This window comes from Stigmatopora argus, chromosome 21 (assembly GCF_051989625.1).
Source record: "Stigmatopora argus isolate UIUO_Sarg chromosome 21, RoL_Sarg_1.0, whole genome shotgun sequence".
Lineage (NCBI taxonomy): Eukaryota > Metazoa > Chordata > Actinopteri > Syngnathiformes > Syngnathidae > Stigmatopora > Stigmatopora argus.
This window is the reverse complement of record NC_135407.1, coordinates 1373603-1395040: the sequence shown is the minus strand read 5'-3', so window position 1 is coordinate 1395040 and position 21438 is coordinate 1373603. Positions and strand designations below refer to the sequence as shown.

Here is a 21438-nt window from a genome sequence, read left to right as displayed (position 1 = left end):
CTTCACAACTGTCAGAACACAGCTAAATTGTTTTCTCCAACAAATACCCAGAGTTACCTGCTGTTTTTGTGAACACTGCCCAAACACAATCATCAAACTAGTGGCTTTCACATTGGTACACAAACCTTTAAGTTATTTTTTATAGCAAATAATTCATAACAACACAAAATATACATTGTTTTAATAATGTGTATTAGTCTAATAATCGTTTTTATGAAAACAAAACTGTATTTTTTGGTGTCTATTTTTCAGTGGCCGTCCGTGCATTTTCTCATAGTGCCTTCAACGTATCAATCCAACCCTCAAAAACTATTTTATGGCTATAAAACCTCTACTGCAGCTACAGCTGCGACACGTAAAAAAATAATCAATAAATCAATGCACAAAAATGGGGTAAAATCCACTTCCTAGCAGCATTTCATGATTAAATACAAATACTGGAGCTTTTCAGACATTACAACCGGGCCAGGGGGTGATTTTCCCGGGAAAAGACAGTAATAAACGTCAATGGCGTACGGGCAAACATTGCCAGAAAATGGGGTAAAATCCAGCCGAAAACAGCATTTATTGATTAAATACAAATACTGGAGCTTTTTAGACATCAGAACCGGGCCTGGAGTATCATTTCCACGGTAAAAAGACAGCGATGAACGTCGATACATCCATATACGTCCATACGTGAAACGGCAAAAAAAAATGCACTGCCACTGTTTAAATGTCTAGAAGTAAAAAACAAACACTAAAGTGCATGTCATCACAATGTTCATAATGTGCAATACTGTATGTATTTTAAAGGATTAAAGCCCAACCCAAAAATATTTACAGCTCCCTCCACTAACTAATGCACGTTATGATGAAAAAAATGTGTTTTTTTAAGTATGAATGCCCAATCAACACGTATTTACAGCCCCGCCCCCGCCCCACCCACTGACTAATGCACGTTATTATGAAAACAATGTATTTTTTTAAGTATTAAAGTCCAACCAAAAAGCATTTAAAGCCCCCCCCCCACACACACACACACGCTGACTAACGCACGTTATTATGAAAACAATTTATATTTTGTGTGTGTGTATCTTTAATAGGCGTGGCCGAGGTCAGAGTTCAAATAGTCGACGTCAAACCCAAAATGGCTTACGAGCCTGGAGGCAGCACGGTCGTGCACTGCAGAGAGAGAGCAGCTGAAAAGTGACGATTTGCCGAAGAAAGCCTGACAAACTTCTCACAGGACGATGCAGGACATTCGGTACGTTGTCATTTGGGGATTTCGAAGCCCCACTTCTCGTCTTGAGAGTGATAAGAGCATGATTCGTTGACGTGATGTAGCTAGCTAGCCCCATGCGTGTGCAGACAGCAAAATGTTTGCAAACAAATTGGCTACATGGCGTTACCGATCGCTCTTTGTTTAAAAAGTAATCATTCCATTGTGTGTTTCAGTTCCTCAACGAGCACAGACTGCTGGGAAATATCAAGAATGTGGCCAAAACGACCAGAAAGGGGCATCTTGTCGACGCCATAACAAAGTGAGTCATTTTTAAATAGTTCCGATTTTCTCTATCCGTTTAATATTTAAACGTCAGCGTTCAGTATTCAAGGCTTTTCGCAATTGGCTCGTTTTTCATCATGATACGTTCAACTTTTGAATGAAAACACTAACTAGTTTGGTGTTTTTTTAATAGCAAAAACCTGTGGATAAGTCACCCACACAAATGCCATTAGTGGACGTGTAAGGAATAAACTGTAATCCCTCGATTATCGCGGTTAATGTAGACCAGACATGGCTGCGATAAATGAAAAACTGTAAAGTAGGGTCATCTCTATTGAATTTAATTAAAAAAAATACTATAGTGGCAAGTGTAGGAGTAGCTTCCGCTTGTGAGTTTCACATCTTTCTGAACTTACAAATAATAAGTAAACATAGGCTTTGTCATCATACCCAGATAACTGCGTATGACGAAATTGGTAATTGGTACAAAAAATTCTGACATGTAGTGGAACTGTGCACTCAAATAGATTATATACTTTTACCCCGTTAACTTTCTTAAAGACTTCAGGGCTTGGACCGTTTCATTTTTAGTTTTAAATGTGGTTTTGACAAAACCTAAGTGAGACATTTATTCAACAATAGTGCAGGTGTCATTTTTGACTCATTTAAACATTTTTTTCCTTGGCATAAGAGAAAAACGGAAGCTTTTTGGATATTTTTTTAAAAATAAATCGTTTTGAAATTGACTGAAAAACTCCAGGCAGAAGTAGGATTTATTTTATTTATCTTCGTGTAATTTGTACCTTGTGGGCCCATGTCCCACTACATCAAGATCCTGATTATTTGTTTGTGGAGGAAAACTAGACTGGGTTGGGGCGTTTAAAGACTCGGATCATTTTTTAGTCTTTCTGCAGCAGACAAAAAGAAAACCAGACCATCAGGAATATGTCTAATATTGCCTTCTTTTGCAGTGTCAGAATAATGGGTACCCTTTTGATGTTTTGTAGAAAAAAGCTAAATGTAGGAGTTTTTTTAGTTCAATTTGACTCCATTAGGCCCCAGTCTGTATTTCTTTTTATGTAATTTAATCTATTGTGCCTTGACCCCTTTTTGTTTTCCAGAGTTCCACCCAAGGAGGACAAGGTTTCCTGCCTATGTACAGAGGCTGAGGCACCCCCCTTTTTTCTCGGTGCTGGTGGTTACGTGAATCTCCAAACTTTTTCAAAATAAAAGGTAAGACCTAGTGAATGGTTTTTTACTTAACTTTGTGTATTGACCCCTTTTTTTTGTTTTCCAGAATTCCACAAGGGGGACAAGGTTTCCTGCCTATGTACAGATAGTCTGATGCACCCCCCCATTTCTCGGTGCTGGGTGTTACGCCAGAACCTATCTCCAAAGTTTTTCAAAATAAAAGGTAAGACCTTGTGAATGGTTTTTTACTTAACTCAGTGTATTGACCCCCTTTTTTTGTTTTCCAGAATTCCACAGGGGGGACAAGGTTTCCTGCCTATGTACAGATAGCCTGAGGCACCCCCCTTTTCGCGGGGCTGGTGGTTACGCGAAAACCTATCAGTGGAGTTTTTCAAAATAAAAGCTGAGACCTTGTGAATGGTGTTTTACTTTGTATTGACCCCCTTTTATTTTCCAGATTTCTTCATCCATTTGAAAATCTCTGAAGTTTTTCAAAATAAAAGTTTTTAAATGTATACATGTGTTTGTTTTTAATCTAACAAAAAATGCAGGTAACAATGCAAGTTAAATTTTTATTTACAGGTAAACATTTCAACTTTTGCATACTTAGTTGACATTACATTGAAGTGTTGATTAGTGTAGTCTTTTCTCTGGTTTGTCCACCTGTAGACAAGACATTTTAGTTTAAGGTTCACAAAACAATTTTACACTTACAATTATTTTTTGTAAAATACACTTAGAAAATAAAAATTAAGAAATGGGGAATAAACACTTAGAAAATAAAATTAGAAGAAAAAAGATGGGGGAATAAATACTTAGAAAATAAAATTAGGAAAAAACTGGGGGTATATGCACTTAATAATTTTTTTTTAAAAAAGCTGGGGGGAATAAACACTTAGAAAATAAAATTAGAAGAAAAAAATAAACTGGGGGAATAAACACTTAGAAAATAAAATTAGGAAAAAAGATGGGGGAATAAACACTTAGAAAATAAAATTAGGAAAAAAAATGGGAAAACACTTAGAAAATAAAATTAGGAAAAAACTGGGGGTATATGCACTTAATAATTTTTTTTTAAAAAAGCTGGGGGGAATAAACACTTAGAAAATAAAATCTGGGGGAATAAACACTTAGAAAATATGGTGTATATAGAATTTTAAAAAAGCTGGGGGAATAAACTTAGGAAATAAAAATAGAAAAAATGGGGTATATACACTTACAAAAAATAAAATGAGAAAATATGGTGTATATAGAATTTTTAAAAAACTGGGGGAATAAACACTTAGAATTCCTGCTCTAACATTAACTGAGATCCTTCTTACCTTAAAGATTTAGTCAAAGAGCTGTGGAAATGAATGGCCAGTGAAACATGATGATTTAGGCTTGTATTTAATTTGGATTTTCAGAAGTACAGAGACACCATATGATTCAAGTGGGCAACTTGTGAGGAAGATCTCAGGCCTGTTGCATGCAAAAAAAAATAGCAAAAGTTAGAACATATAGAATGGAGATTCATCTTTGGGGGGGGGGGTGTAGTTTTACCTTGATCTGGCCCAGACTCCTCTTCTATAACCTCAAGAGTGCTCTAGGCATGCTAGAAGAGCTGCATCTTGGTGCTAAACAGGGAAAATTTGCACACAAACAAGCATAAGTTAGCCTATATAAAGCCTGGAGATTCAACAGATTGGCATAGTTGTTGTTTTTGGGGAAGTAGTTTCATCTTGATGCTAAACAGGGAAAAGTTGATTTAACCAAAGTATTTGGGGGTTGCCAAACAATTACGGGATAGAGAAATCTTACAAGAAATGTAATAAACAATCAAGATAAAGAATGAAAATTAGTTAGCGAGTGCCAAGTGCTATTTTTCCTTTTCCAGACAAGGCGATTATTTTCAAGAAAAAAGCCTTACTATACTATGGCGTTTTTTACGAAAAAGCCTTACTATACTATGTCGTTTTTTAATGAAAAAAGCCTTACTATACTATGTCGATTTTTACGAAAAAAGCCTGACTATACATGGTCGTTATTTTACGAAAAAAAAGCTTTAACTATGTCATTTTTTAATAAAAAAGCGTTACTATACTATGTCGTTTTTTTATGAAAAAAAACCTTACTATACTATGTCGTTTTTTAGGTAAAAAGCCTTACTATACTATGTCGTTTTTTAAGAAAAAAAGCCATACTATACTATGTCGTTTTTTAGGGAAAAAAGCCTTACTATACTATGTCGTTTTTTAGGGGGGGAAAGCCTTACTATACTATGTCGTATTTTAGGGAAAAAAAGCCTTACTATACTATGTCGTTTTTTAGGGAAAAAAAGCCGTACTATACTATGTCGTTTTTTAAAGAAAAAGGCCTTACTATACTATGTCGTTTTTTAGGAAAAAAGCCTTACTATACTATGTCGTTTTTTTTTTTTTAAAAGCCTTACTATACTATGTCGTTTTTTTTTTAAAGCCTTACTATACTAGGTCGTTTTTTAGGGAAAAAAGCCTTACTTTACTATGTTGTTTTTAAAGAAAAAAGCCTTACTATACTATGTCGTTTTTTTTTAGGAAAAAAGCCTTACTATACTATGTCGTTTAAGAAAAAAAGCCTTACTATACTATGTCGTTTTTTAAGAAAAAAAGCCTTACTATACTATGTCTATTTTTAGAGGAAAAAGCCTTACTATACTATGTCGTTTTTTAGGGGGGAAAAGCCTTACTATACTATGTCGTTTTTTTTAGGAAAAAAGCCTTACTATACTATGTCGTTTTTTTAGGAAAAAAGCCTTACTATACTATGTCGTTTTTTAGGGAAAAAAGCCTTACTATACTATGTCGTTTTTAAAGAAAAAAGCCTTACTATACTATGTCGTTTTTTAAGAAAAAAAGCCTTACTATACTATGTCGTTTTTTAAGAAAAAAAGCCTTACTATACTATGTCGTTTTTTAAGAAAAAAAGCCTTACTATACTATGTCGTTTTTTTAGGAAAAAAGCCTTACTATACTATGTCGTTTTTTTAGGAAAAAAGCCTTACTATACTATGTCGTTTTTTTTAGGAAAAAAAGCCTTACTATACTATGTCGTTTTTTTTAGGAAAAAAAGCCTTACTATACTATGTCGTTTTTTAAGAAAAAAAAGCCTTACTATACTATGTCGTTTTTTAAGAAAAAAAGCCTTACTATACTATGTCGTTTTTTAGGGGAAAAAAGCCTTACTATACTATGTCGTTTTTTTAGGAAAAAAGCCTTACTATACTATGTCGTTTTTTTTAGGAAAAAAGCCTTACTATACTATGTCGTTTTTTTTAGGAAAAAAGCCTTACTATACTATGTCGTTTTTTTTTAGGAAAAAAGCCTTACTATACTATGTCGTTTTTTTTTTAGGAAAAAAGCCTTACTATACTATGTCGTTTTTTTTTAGGAAAAAAGCCTTACTATACTATGTCGTTTTTTTAAGGAAAAAAGCCTTACTATACTATGTCGTTTTTTAAGAAAAAAAGCCTTACTATACTATGTCGTTTTTTTAAGAAAAAAAGCCTTACTATACTATGTCGTTTTTTAAGAAAAAAAGCCTTACTATACTATGTCGATTTTTACGAAAAAAGCCTGACTATACATGGTCGTTATTTTACGAAAAAAAGCTTTAACTATGTCATTTTTTAATAAAAAAGCGTTACTATACTATGTCGTTTTTTTATGAAAAAAAACCTTACTATACTATGTCGTTTTTTACGAAAAAAGCCTTACTATACTATGTCGTTTTTTAGGTAAAAAGCCTTACTATACTATGTCGTTTTTTAAGAAAAAAAGCCATACTATACTATGTCGTTTTTTAGGGAAAAAAGCCTTACTATACTATGTCGTTTTTTAGGGGGGGAAAGCCTTACTATACTATGTCGTTTTTTTAGAAAAAAAGCCTTACTATACTATGTCGTATTTTAGGGAAAAAAAGCCTTACTATACTATGTCGTTTTTTAGGGAAAAAAAGCCGTACAATACTATGTCGTTTTTTTAAAGAAAAAGGCCTTACTATACTATGTCGTTTTTTAGGAAAAAAGCCTTACTATACTATGTCGTTTTTTTTTTTTTTAAAGCCTTACTATACTATGTCGTTTTTTTTTTAAAGCCTTACTATACTATGTCGTTTTTTTTTTAAAGCCTTACTATACTAGGTCGTTTTTTAGGGAAAAAAGCCTTACTTTACTATGTCGTTTTTAAAGAAAAAAGCCTTACTATACTATGTCGTTTTTTTTTAGGAAAAAAGCCTTACTATACTATGTCGTTTAAGAAAAAAAGCCTTACTATACTATGTCGTTTTTTAAGAAAAAAAGCCTTACTATACTATGTCTATTTTTAGAGGAAAAAGCCTTACTATACTATGTCGTTTTTTAGGGGGAAAAAGCCTTACTATACTATGTCGTTTTTTTAGGAAAAAAGCCTTACTATACTATGTCGTTTTTTTAGGAAAAAAGCCTTACTATACTATGTCGTTTTTTAGGGAAAAAAGCCTTACTTTACTATGTCGTTTTTAAAGAAAAAAGCCTTACTATACTATGTCGTTTTTTAAGAAAAAAAGCCTTACTATACTATGTCGTTTTTTAAGAAAAAAAGCCTTACTATACTATGTCGTTTTTTAAGAAAAAAAGCCTTACTATACTATGTCGTTTTTTTAGGAAAAAAGCCTTACTATACTATGTCGTTTTTTTAGGAAAAAAGCCTTACTATACTATGTCGTTTTTTTTAGGAAAAAAAGCCTTACTATACTATGTCGTTTTTTTTTTAGGAAAAAAGCCTTACTATACTATGTCGTTTTTTAAGAAAAAAAGCCTTACTATACTATGTCGTTTTTTAAGAAAAAAAGCCTTACTATACTATGTCGTTTTTTAGGGGAAAAAAGCCTTACTATACTATGTCGTTTTTTTTAGGAAAAAAGCCTTACTATACTATGTCGTTTTTTTTAGGAAAAAAGCCTTACTATACTATGTCGTTTTTTTTAGGAAAAAAGCCTTACTATACTATGTCGTTTTTTTTAGGAAAAAAGCCTTACTATACTATGTCGTTTTTTTTTAGGAAAAAAGCCTTACTATACTATGTCGTTTTTTTAGGAAAAAAGCCTTACTATACTATGTCGTTTTTTTAAGGAAAAAAGCCTTACTATACTATGTCGTTTTTTAAGAAAAAAAGCCTTACTATACTATGTCGTTTTTTAAGAAAAAAAGCCTTACTATACTATGTCGTTTTTTAAGAAAAAAAGCCTTACTATACTATGTCGTTTTTTAAGAAAAAAAGCCTTACTATACTATGTCGTTTTTTTAGGAAAAAAGCCTTACTATACTATGTCGTTTTTTTAGGAAAAAAGCCTTACTATACTATGTCGTTTTTTTTAGGAAAAAAGCCTTACTATACTATGTCGTTTTTAAAGAAAAAAGCCTTACTATACTATGTCGTTTTTTTAGGAAAAAAGCCTTACTATACTATGTCGTTTTTTTTTTAGGAAAAAAGCCTTACTATACTATGTCGTTTTTTTTAGGAAAAAAGCCTTACTATACTATGTCGTTTTTTTTAGGAAAAAAGCCTTACTATACTATGTCGTTTTTTTTTAGGAAAAAAGCCTTACTATACTATGTCGTTTTTTAAGAAAAAAAGCCTTACTATACTATGTCGTTTTTTAAGAAAAAAAGCCTTACTATACTATGTCGTTTTTTAAGAAAAAAAGCCTTACTATACTATGTCGTTTTTTTAGGAAAAAAGCCTTACTATACTATGTCATTTTTTTTAGGAAAAAAGCCTTACTATACTATGTCGTTTTTTTTAGGAAAAAAGCCTTACTATACTATGTCGTTTTTTTTAGGAAAAAAAGCCTTACTATACTATGTCGTTTTTTAAGAAAAAAAGCCTTACTATACTATGTCGTTTTTTAAGAAAAAAAGCCTTACTATACTATGTCGTTTTTTAAGAAAAAAAGCCTTACTATACTATGTCGTTTTTTAAGAAAAAAAGCCTTACTATACTATGTCGTTTTTTAGGGGAAAAAAGCCTTACTATACTATGTCGTTTTTTTTAGGAAAAAAGCCTTACTATACTATGTCGTTTTTTAGGGAAAAAAGCCTTACTTTACTATGTCGTTTTTAAAGAAAAAAGCCTTACTATACTATGTCGTTTTTTAAGAAAAAAAGCCTTACTATACTATGTCGTTTTTTAAGGAAAAAAAGCCTTACTATACTATGTCGTTTTTTAAGAAAAAAAGCCTTACTATACTATGTCGTTTTTTTAGGAAAAAAGCCTTACTATACTATGTCGTTTTTTTAGGAAAAAAGCCTTACTATACTATGTCGTTTTTTTTAGGAAAAAAAGCCTTACTATACCATGTCGTTTTTTTTAGGAAAAAAGCCTTACTATACTATGTCGTTTTTTAAGAAAAAAAAGCCTTACTATACTATGTCGTTTTTTAAGAAAAAAAGCCTTACTATACTATGTCGTTTTTTAGGGGAAAAAAGCCTTACTATACTATGTCGTTTTTTTAGGAAAAAAGCCTTACTATACTATGTCGTTTTTTTTAGGAAAAAAGCCTTACTATACTATGTCGTTTTTTTTAGGAAAAAAGCCTTACTATACTATGTCGTTTTTTTTAGAAAAAAAAGCCTTACTATACTATGTCGTTTTTTTTTTAGGAAAAAAGCCTTACTATACTATGTCGTTTTTTTTTAGGAAAAAAGCCTTACTATACTATGTCGTTTTTTTAAGGAAAAAAGCCTTACTATACTATGTCGTTTTTTAAGAAAAAAAGCCTTACTATACTATGTCGTTTTTTTAAGAAAAAAAGCCTTACTATACTATGTCGTTTTTAAGAAAAAAAGCCTTACTATACTATGTCGATTTTTACGAAAAAAGCCTGACTATACATGGTCGTTATTTTACGAAAAAAAAGCTTTAACTATGTCATTTTTTAATAAAAAAGCGTTACTATACTATGTCGTTTTTTTATGAAAAAAAACCTTACTATACTATGTCGTTTTTTACGAAAAAAGCCTTACTATACTATGTCGTTTTTTAGGTAAAAAGCCTTACTATACTATGTCGTTTTTTAAGAAAAAAAGCCATACTATACTATGTCGTTTTTTAGGGAAAAAAGCCTTACTATACTATGTCGTTTTTTAGGGGGGGAAAGCCTTACTATACTATGTCATTTTTTTAGAAAAAAAGCCTTACTATACTATGTCGTTTAAGAAAAAAAGCCTTACTATACTATGTCGTTTTTTAAGAAAAAAAGCCTTACTATACTATGTCTATTTTTAGAGGAAAAAGCCTTACTATACTATGTCGTTTTTTAGGGGGAAAAAGCCTTACTATACTATGTCGTTTTTTTAGGAAAAAAGCCTTACTATACTATGTCGTTTTTTTAGGAAAAAAGCCTTACTATACTATGTCGTTTTTTAGGGAAAAAAGCCTTACTTTACTATGTCGTTTTTAAAGAAAAAAGCCTTACTATACTATGTCGTTTTTTAAGAAAAAAAGCCTTACTATACTATGTCGTTTTTTAAGAAAAAAAGCCTTACTATACTATGTCGTTTTTTAAGAAAAAAAGCCTTACTATACTATGTCGTTTTTTTAGGAAAAAAGCCTTACTATACTATGTCGTTTTTTTAGGAAAAAAGCCTTACTATACTATGTCGTTTTTTTTAGGAAAAAAAGCCTTACTATACTATGTCGTTTTTTTTTTAGGAAAAAAGCCTTACTATACTATGTCGTTTTTTAAGAAAAAAAGCCTTACTATACTATGTCGTTTTTTAAGAAAAAAAGCCTTACTATACTATGTCGTTTTTTAGGGGAAAAAAGCCTTACTATACTATGTCGTTTTTTTTAGGAAAAAAGCCTTACTATACTATGTCGTTTTTTTTAGGAAAAAAGCCTTACTATACTATGTCGTTTTTTTTAGGAAAAAAGCCTTACTATACTATGTCGTTTTTTTTAGGAAAAAAGCCTTACTATACTATGTCGTTTTTTTTTAGGAAAAAAGCCTTACTATACTATGTCGTTTTTTTAGGAAAAAAGCCTTACTATACTATGTCGTTTTTTTAAGGAAAAAAGCCTTACTATACTATGTCGTTTTTTAAGAAAAAAAGCCTTACTATACTATGTCGTTTTTTAAGAAAAAAAGCCTTACTATACTATGTCGTTTTTTAAGAAAAAAAGCCTTACTATACTATGTCGTTTTTTAAGAAAAAAAGCCTTACTATACTATGTCGTTTTTTTAGGAAAAAAGCCTTACTATACTATGTCGTTTTTTTAGGAAAAAAGCCTTACTATACTATGTCGTTTTTTTTAGGAAAAAAGCCTTACTATACTATGTCGTTTTTAAAGAAAAAAGCCTTACTATACTATGTCGTTTTTTTAGGAAAAAAGCCTTACTATACTATGTCGTTTTTTTTTAGGAAAAAAGCCTTACTATACTATGTCGTTTTTTTTAGGAAAAAAGCCTTACTATACTATGTCGTTTTTTTTAGGAAAAAAGCCTTACTATACTATGTCGTTTTTTTTAGGAAAAAAGCCTTACTATACTATGTCGTTTTTTAAGAAAAAAAGCCTTACTATACTATGTCGTTTTTTAAGAAAAAAAGCCTTACTATACTATGTCGTTTTTTAAGAAAAAAAGCCTTACTATACTATGTCGTTTTTTTAGGAAAAAAGCCTTACTATACTATGTCATTTTTTTTAGGAAAAAAGCCTTACTATACTATGTCGTTTTTTTTAGGAAAAAAGCCTTACTATACTATGTCGTTTTTTTTAGGAAAAAAAGCCTTACTATACTATGTCGTTTTTTAAGAAAAAAAGCCTTACTATACTATGTCGTTTTTTAAGAAAAAAAGCCTTACTATACTATGTCGTTTTTTAAGAAAAAAAGCCTTACTATACTATGTCGTTTTTTAAGAAAAAAAGCCTTACTATACTATGTCGTTTTTTAGGGGAAAAAAGCCTTACTATACTATGTCGTTTTTTTTAGGAAAAAAGCCTTACTATACTATGTCGTTTTTTAGGGAAAAAAGCCTTACTTTACTATGTCGTTTTTAAAGAAAAAAGCCTTACTATACTATGTCGTTTTTTAAGAAAAAAAGCCTTACTATACTATGTCGTTTTTTAAGAAAAAAAGCCTTACTATACTATGTCGTTTTTTAAGAAAAAAAGCCTTACTATACTATGTCGTTTTTTTAGGAAAAAAGCCTTACTATACTATGTCGTTTTTTTAGGAAAAAAGCCTTACTATACTATGTCGTTTTTTTTAGGAAAAAAAGCCTTACTATACCATGTCGTTTTTTTTAGGAAAAAAGCCTTACTATACTATGTCGTTTTTTAAGAAAAAAAAGCCTTACTATACTATGTCGTTTTTTAAGAAAAAAAGCCTTACTATACTATGTCGTTTTTTAGGGGAAAAAAGCCTTACTATACTATGTCGTTTTTTTAGGAAAAAAGCCTTACTATACTATGTCGTTTTTTTTAGGAAAAAAGCCTTACTATACTATGTCGTTTTTTTTAGGAAAAAAGCCTTACTATACTATGTCGTTTTTTTTAGGAAAAAAAGCCTTACTATACTATGTCGTTTTTTTTTTAGGAAAAAAGCCTTACTATACTATGTCGTTTTTTTTTAGGAAAAAAGCCTTACTATACTATGTCGTTTTTTTAAGGAAAAAAGCCTTACTATACTATGTCGTTTTTTAAGAAAAAAAGCCTTACTATACTATGTCGTTTTTTTAAGAAAAAAAGCCTTACTATACTATGTCGTTTTTAAGAAAAAAAGCCTTACTATACTATGTCGATTTTTACGAAAAAAGCCTGACTATACATGGTCGTTATTTTACGAAAAAAAAGCTTTAACTATGTCATTTTTTAATAAAAAAGCGTTACTATACTATGTCGTTTTTTTATGAAAAAAAACCTTACTATACTATGTCGTTTTTTACGAAAAAAGCCTTACTATACTATGTCGTTTTTTAGGTAAAAAGCCTTACTATACTATGTCGTTTTTTAAGAAAAAAAGCCATACTATACTATGTCGTTTTTTAGGGAAAAAAGCCTTACTATACTATGTCGTTTTTTAGGGGGGGAAAGCCTTACTATACTATGTCATTTTTTTAGAAAAAAAGCCTTACTATACTATGTCGTATTTTAGGGAAAAAAAGCCTTACTATACTATGTCGTTTTTTAGGGAAAAAAAGCCGTACAATACTATGTCGTTTTTTTAAAGAAAAAGGCCTTACTATACTATGTCGTTTTTTAGGAAAAAAGCCTTACTATACTATGTCGTTTTTTTTTTTTTTAAAGCCTTACTATACTATGTCGTTTTTTTTAGGAAAAAAGCCTTACTATACTATGTCGTTTTTAAAGAAAAAAGCCTTACTATACTATGTCGTTTTTTTAGGAAAAAAGCCTTACTATACTATGTCGTTTTTTTTTAGGAAAAAAGCCTTACTATACTATGTCGTTTTTTTTAGGAAAAAAGCCTTACTATACTATGTCGTTTTTTTTAGGAAAAAAGCCTTACTATACTATGTCGTTTTTTTTTAGGAAAAAAGCCTTACTATACTATGTCGTTTTTTAAGAAAAAAAGCCTTACTATACTATGTCGTTTTTTAAGAAAAAAAGCCTTACTATACTATGTCGTTTTTTAAGAAAAAAAGCCTTACTATACTATGTCGTTTTTTTAGGAAAAAAGCCTTACTATACTATGTCATTTTTTTTAGGAAAAAAGCCTTACTATACTATGTCGTTTTTTTTAGGAAAAAAGCCTTACTATACTATGTCGTTTTTTTTAGGAAAAAAAGCCTTACTATACTATGTCGTTTTTTAAGAAAAAAAGCCTTACTATACTATGTCGTTTTTTAAGAAAAAAAGCCTTACTATACTATGTCGTTTTTTAAGAAAAAAAGCCTTACTATACTATGTCGTTTTTTAAGAAAAAAAGCCTTACTATACTATGTCGTTTTTTAGGGGAAAAAAGCCTTACTATACTATGTCGTTTTTTTTAGGAAAAAAGCCTTACTATACTATGTCGTTTTTTAGGGAAAAAAGCCTTACTTTACTATGTCGTTTTTAAAGAAAAAAGCCTTACTATACTATGTCGTTTTTTAAGAAAAAAAGCCTTACTATACTATGTCGTTTTTTAAGAAAAAAAGCCTTACTATACTATGTCGTTTTTTAAGAAAAAAAGCCTTACTATACTATGTCGTTTTTTTAGGAAAAAAGCCTTACTATACTATGTCGTTTTTTTAGGAAAAAAGCCTTACTATACTATGTCGTTTTTTTTAGGAAAAAAAGCCTTACTATACCATGTCGTTTTTTTTAGGAAAAAAGCCTTACTATACTATGTCGTTTTTTAAGAAAAAAAAGCCTTACTATACTATGTCGTTTTTTAAGAAAAAAAGCCTTACTATACTATGTCGTTTTTTAGGGGAAAAAAGCCTTACTATACTATGTCGTTTTTTTAGGAAAAAAGCCTTACTATACTATGTCGTTTTTTTTAGGAAAAAAGCCTTACTATACTATGTCGTTTTTTTTAGGAAAAAAGCCTTACTATACTATGTCGTTTTTTTTAGGAAAAAAGCCTTACTATACTATGTCGTTTTTTTTTTAGGAAAAAAGCCTTACTATACTATGTCGTTTTTTTTTAGGAAAAAAGCCTTACTATACTATGTCGTTTTTTTAAGGAAAAAAGCCTTACTATACTATGTCGTTTTTTAAGAAAAAAAGCCTTACTATACTATGTCGTTTTTTTAAGAAAAAAAGCCTTACTATACTATGTCGTTTTTAAGAAAAAAAGCCTTACTATACTATGTCGATTTTTACGAAAAAAGCCTGACTATACATGGTCGTTATTTTACGAAAAAAAAGCTTTAACTATGTCATTTTTTAATAAAAAAGCGTTACTATACTATGTCGTTTTTTTATGAAAAAAAACCTTACTATACTATGTCGTTTTTTACGAAAAAAGCCTTACTATACTATGTCGTTTTTTAGGTAAAAAGCCTTACTATACTATGTCGTTTTTTAAGAAAAAAAGCCATACTATACTATGTCGTTTTTTAGGGAAAAAAGCCTTACTATACTATGTCGTTTTTTAGGGGGGGAAAGCCTTACTATACTATGTCATTTTTTTAGAAAAAAAGCCTTACTATACTATGTCGTATTTTAGGGAAAAAAAGCCTTACTATACTATGTCGTTTTTTAGGGAAAAAAAGCCGTACAATACTATGTCGTTTTTTTAAAGAAAAAGGCCTTACTATACTATGTCGTTTTTTAGGAAAAAAGCCTTACTATACTATGTCGTTTTTTTTTTTTTTAAAGCCTTACTATACTATGTCGTTTTTTTTTTAAAGCCTTACTATACTATGTCGTTTTTTTTTTAAAGCCTTACTATACTAGGTCGTTTTTTAGGGAAAAAAGCCTTACTTTACTATGTCGTTTTTAAAGAAAAAAGCCTTACTATACTATGTCGTTTTTTTTTAGGAAAAAAGCCTTACTATACTATGTCGTTTAAGAAAAAAAGCCTTACTATACTATGTCGTTTTTTAAGAAAAAAAGCCTTACTATACTATGTCTATTTTTAGAGGAAAAAGCCTTACTATACTATGTCGTTTTTTAGGGGGAAAAAGCCTTACTATACTATGTCGTTTTTTTAGGAAAAAAGCCTTACTATACTATGTCGTTTTTTTAGGAAAAAAGCCTTACTATACTATGTCGTTTTTTAGGGAAAAAAGCCTTACTTTACTATGTCGTTTTTTAAGAAAAAAAGCCTTACTATACTATGTCGTTTTTTAAGAAAAAAAGCCTTACTATACTATGTCGTTTTTTAAGAAAAAAAGCCTTACTATACTATGTCGTTTTTTAAGAAAAAAAGCCTTACTATACTATGTCGTTTTTTTAGGAAAAAAGCCTTACTATACTATGTCGTTTTTTTAGGAAAAAAGCCTTACTATACTATGTCGTTTTTTTTAGGAAAAAAAGCCTTACTATACTATGTCGTTTTTTTTTTAGGAAAAAAGCCTTACTATACTATGTCGTTTTTTAAGAAAAAAAGCCTTACTATACTATGTCGTTTTTTAAGAAAAAAAGCCTTACTATACTATGTCGTTTTTTAGGGGAAAAAAGCCTTACTATACTATGTCGTTTTTTTTAGGAAAAAAGCCTTACTATACTATGTCGTTTTTTTTAGGAAAAAAGCCTTACTATACTATGTCGTTTTTTTTAGGAAAAAAGCCTTACTATACTATGTCGTTTTTTTTAGGAAAAAAGCCTTACTATACTATGTCGTTTTTTTTTAGGAAAAAAGCCTTACTATACTATGTCGTTTTTTTAGGAAAAAAGCCTTACTATACTATGTCGTTTTTTTAAGGAAAAAAGCCTTACTATACTATGTCGTTTTTTAAGAAAAAAAGCCTTACTATACTATGTCGTTTTTTAAGAAAAAAAGCCTTACTATACTATGTCGTTTTTTAAGAAAAAAAGCCTTACTATACTATGTCGTTTTTTAAGAAAAAAAGCCTTACTATACTATGTCGTTTTTTTAGGAAAAAAGCCTTACTATACTATGTCGTTTTTTTAGGAAAAAAGCCTTACTATACTATGTCGTTTTTTAAGAAAAAAAGCCTTACTATACTATGTCGTTTTTTTAGGAAAAAAGCCTTACTATACTATGTCATTTTTTTTAGGAAAAAAGCCTTACTATACTATGTCGTTTTTTTTAGGAAAAAAAGCCTTACTATACTATGTCGTTTTTTTTAGGAAAAAAAGCCTTACTATACTATGTCGTTTTTTAAGAAAAAAAGCCTTACTATACTATGTCGTTTTTTAAGAAAAAAAGCCTTACTATACTATGTCGTTTTTTAAGAAAAAAAGCCTTACTATACTATGTCGTTTTTTAAGAAAAAAAGCCTTACTATACTATGTCGTTTTTTAGGGGAAAAAAGCCTTACTATACTATGTCGTTTTTTTTAGGAAAAAAGCCTTACTATACTATGTCGTTTTTTAAGAAAAAAAAGCCTTACTATACTATGTCGTTTTTTAAGAAAAAAAGCCTTACTATACTATGTCGTTTTTTAGGGGAAAAAAGCCTTACTATACTATGTCGTTTTTTTAGGAAAAAAGCCTTACTATACTATGTCGTTTTTTTTAGGAAAAAAGCCTTACTATACTATGTCGTTTTTTTTAGGAAAAAAGCCTTACTATACTATGTCGTTTTTTTTAGGAAAAAAGCCTTACTATACTATGTCGTTTTTTTTTTAGGAAAAAAGCCTTACTATACTATGTCGTTTTTTTTTAGGAAAAAAGCCTTACTATACTATGTCGTTTTTTTAAGGAAAAAAGCCTTACTATACTATGTCGTTTTTTAAGAAAAAAAGCCTTACTATACTATGTCGTTTTTTTAAGAAAAAAAGCCTTACTATACTATGTCGTTTTTAAGAAAAAAAGCCTTACTATACTATGTCGATTTTTACGAAAAAAGCCTGACTATACATGGTCGTTATTTTACGAAAAAAAAGCTTTAACTATGTCATTTTTTAATAAAAAAGCGTTACTATACTATGTCGTTTTTTTATGAAAAAAAACCTTACTATACTATGTCGTTTTTTACGAAAAAAGCCTTACTATACTATGTCGTTTTTTAGGTAAAAAGCCTTACTATACTATGTCGTTTTTTAAGAAAAAAAGCCATACTATACTATGTCGTTTTTTAGGGAAAAAAGCCTTACTATACTATGTCGTTTTTTAGGGGGGGAAAGCCTTACTATACTATGTCATTTTTTTAGAAAAAAAGCCTTACTATACTATGTCGTATTTTAGGGAAAAAAAGCCTTACTATACTATGTCGTTTTTTAGGGAAAAAAAGCCGTACAATACTATGTCGTTTTTTTAAAGAAAAAGGCCTTACTATACTATGTCGTTTTTTAGGAAAAAAGCCTTACTATACTATGTCGTTTTTTTTTTTTTTAAAGCCTTACTATACTATGTCGTTTTTTTTTTAAAGCCTTACTATACTATGTCGTTTTTTTTTTAAAGCCTTACTATACTAGGTCGTTTTTTAGGGAAAAAAGCCTTACTTTACTATGTCGTTTTTAAAGAAAAAAGCCTTACTATACTATGTCGTTTTTTTTTAGGAAAAAAGCCTTACTATACTATGTCGTTTAAGAAAAAAAGCCTTACTATACTATGTCGTTTTTTAAGAAAAAAAGCCTTACTATACTATGTCTATTTTTAGAGGAAAAAGCCTTACTATACTATGTCGTTTTTTAGGGGGAAAAAGCCTTACTATACTATGTCGTTTTTTTAGGAAAAAAGCCTTACTATACTATGTCGTTTTTTTAGGAAAAAAGCCTTACTATACTATGTCGTTTTTTAGGGAAAAAAGCCTTACTTTACTATGTCGTTTTTTAAGAAAAAAAGCCTTACTATACTATGTCGTTTTTTAAGAAAAAAAGCCTTACTATACTATGTCGTTTTTTAAGAAAAAAAGCCTTACTATACTATGTCGTTTTTTAAGAAAAAAAGCCTTACTATACTATGTCGTTTTTTTAGGAAAAAAGCCTTACTATACTATGTCGTTTTTTTAGGAAAAAAGCCTTACTATACTATGTCGTTTTTTTTAGGAAAAAAAGCCTTACTATACTATGTCGTTTTTTTTTTAGGAAAAAAGCCTTACTATACTATGTCGTTTTTTAAGAAAAAAAGCCTTACTATACTATGTCGTTTTTTAAGAAAAAAAGCCTTACTATACTATGTCGTTTTTTAGGGGAAAAAAGCCTTACTATACTATGTCGTTTTTTTTAGGAAAAAAGCCTTACTATACTATGTCGTTTTTTTTAGGAAAAAAGCCTTACTATACTATGTCGTTTTTTTTAGGAAAAAAGCCTTACTATACTATGTCGTTTTTTTTAGGAAAAAAGCCTTACTATACTATGTCGTTTTTTTTTAGGAAAAAAGCCTTACTATACTATGTCGTTTTTTTAGGAAAAAAGCCTTACTATACTATGTCGTTTTTTTAAGGAAAAAAGCCTTACTATACTATGTCGTTTTTTAAGAAAAAAAGCCTTACTATACTATGTCGTTTTTTAAGAAAAAAAGCCTTACTATACTATGTCGTTTTTTAAGAAAAAAAGCCTTACTATACTATGTCGTTTTTTAAGAAAAAAAGCCTTACTATACTATGTCGTTTTTTTAGGAAAAAAGCCTTACTATACTATGTCGTTTTTTTAGGAAAAAAGCCTTACTATACTATGTCGTTTTTTAAGAAAAAAAGCCTTACTATACTATGTCGTTTTTTTAGGAAAAAAGCCTTACTATACTATGTCATTTTTTTTAGGAAAAAAGCCTTACTATACTATGTCGTTTTTTTTAGGAAAAAAAGCCTTACTATACTATGTCGTTTTTTTTAGGAAAAAAAGCCTTACTATACTATGTCGTTTTTTAAGAAAAAAAGCCTTACTATACTATGTCGTTTTTTAAGAAAAAAAGCCTTACTATACTATGTCGTTTTTTAAGAAAAAAAGCCTTACTATACTATGTCGTTTTTTAAGAAAAAAAGCCTTACTATACTATGTCGTTTTTTAGGGGAAAAAAGCCTTACTATACTATGTCGTTTTTTTTAGGAAAAAAGCCTTACTATACTATGTCGTTTTTTAGGGAAAAAAGCCTTACTTTACTATGTCGTTTTTAAAGAAAAAAGCCTTACTATACTATGTCGTTTTTTAAGAAAAAAAGCCTTACTATACTATGTCGTTTTTTAAGAAAAAAAGCCTTACTATACTATGTCGTTTTTTAAGAAAAAAAGCCTTACTATACTATGTCGTTTTTTTAGGAAAAAAGCCTTACTATACTATGTCGTTTTTTTAGGAAAAAAGCCTTACTATACTATGTCGTTTTTTTTAGGAAAAAAAGCCTTACTATACCATGTCGTTTTTTTTAGGAAAAAAGCCTTACTATACTATGTCGTTTTTTAAGAAAAAAAAGCCTTACTATACTATGTCGTTTTTTAAGAAAAAAAGCCTTACTATACTATGTCGTTTTTTAGGGGAAAAAAGCCTTACTATACTATGTCGTTTTTTTAGGAAAAAAGCCTTACTATACTATGTCGTTTTTTTTAGGAAAAAAGCCTTACTATACTATGTCGTTTTTTTTAGGAAAAAAGCCTTACTATACTATGTCGTTTTTTTTAGGAAAAAAGCCTTACTATACTATGTCGTTTTTTTTTTAGGAAAAAAGCCTTACTATACTATGTCGTTTTTTTTTAGGAAAAAAGCCTTACTATACTATGTCGTTTTTTTAAGGAAAAAAGCCTTACTATACTATGTCGTTTTTTAAGAAAAAAAGCCTTACTATACTATGTCGTTTTTTTAAGAAAAAAAGCCTTACTATACTATGTCGTTTTTTAAGAAAAAAAGCCTTACTATACTATGTCGATTTTTACGAAAAAAGCCTGACTATACATGGTCGTTATTTTACGAAAAAAAAGCTTTAACTATGTCATTTTTTAATAAAAAAGCGTTACTATACTATGTCGTTTTTTTATGAAAAAAAACCTTACTATACTATGTCGTTTTTTACGAAAAAAGCCTTACTATACTATGTCGTTTTTTAGGTAAAAAGCCTTACTATACTATGTCGTTTTTTAAGAAAAAAAGCCATACTATACTATGTCGTTTTTTAGGGAAAAAAGCCTTACTATACTATGTCGTTTTTTAGGGGGGGAAAGCCTTACTATACTATGTCATTTTTTTAGAAAAAAAGCCTTACTATACTATGTCGTATTTTAGGGAAAAAAAGCCTTACTATACTATGTCGTTTTTTAGGGAAAAAAAGCCGTACAATACTATGTCGTTTTTTTAAAGAAAAAGGCCTTACTATACTATGTCGTTTTTTAGGAAAAAAGCCTTACTATACTATGTCGTTTTTTTTTTTTTTAAAGCCTTACTATACTATGTCGTTTTTTTTTTAAAGCCTTACTATACTATGTCGTTTTTTTTTTAAAGCCTTACTATACTAGGTCGTTTTTTAGGGAAAAAAGCCTTACTTTACTATGTCGTTTTTAAAGAAAAAAGCCTTACTATACTATGTCGTTTTTTTTTAGGAAAAAAGCCTTACTATACTATGTCGTTTAAGAAAAAAAGCCTTACTATACTATGTCGTTTTTTAAGAAAAAAAGCCTTACTATACTATGTCTATTTTTAGAGGAAAAAGCCTTACTATACTATGTCGTTTTTTAGGGGGAAAAAGCCTTACTATACTATGTCGTTTTTTTAGGAAAAAAGCCTTACTATACTATGTCGTTTTTTTAGGAAAAAAGCCTTACTATACTATGTCGTTTTTTAGGGAAAAAAGCCTTACTTTACTATGTCGTTTTTTAAGAAAAAAAGCCTTACTATACTATGTCGTTTTTTAAGAAAAAAAGCCTTACTATACTATGTCGTTTTTTAAGAAAAAAAGCCTTACTATACTATGTCGTTTTTTAAGAAAAAAAGCCTTACTATACTATGTCGTTTTTTTAGGAAAAAAGCCTTACTATACTATGTCGTTTTTTTAGGAAAAAAGCCTTACTATACTATGTCGTTTTTTTTAGGAAAAAAAGCCTTACTATACTATGTCGTTTTTTAAGAAAAAAAGCCTTACTATACTATGTCGTTTTTTAAGAAAAAAAGCCTTACTATACTATGTCGTTTTTTAAGAAAAAAAGCCTTACTATACTATGTCGTTTTTTAGGGGAAAAAAGCCTTACTATACTATGTCGTTTTT

At 29.5% G+C, this 21438-nt stretch overlaps 2 long non-coding RNA genes across 2 annotated transcripts in view; one reads left to right on the top strand and one right to left on the bottom strand.

Moving 5' to 3' along the window:
* Positions 1-1083: 1083 nt before the first annotated feature.
* On the top strand, positions 1084-3192 carry LOC144067107 (uncharacterized). The gene is made up of 5 exons (XR_013297837.1): positions 1084-1246; positions 1438-1523; positions 2608-2719; positions 2784-2900; positions 2965-3192. It is a non-coding gene; the product is annotated as an uncharacterized LOC144067107 (long non-coding RNA).
* Positions 3193-4218: 1026 nt separating this feature from the next.
* Positions 4219-21438, bottom strand: part of LOC144066768 (uncharacterized) — a 35344-nt gene continuing 18124 nt past the window's right edge. The window contains exon 3 of the long non-coding RNA XR_013297719.1: positions 4219-4293. This is a non-coding gene — a long non-coding RNA (uncharacterized LOC144066768). The remainder of the gene's footprint in view (positions 4294-21438) is intronic.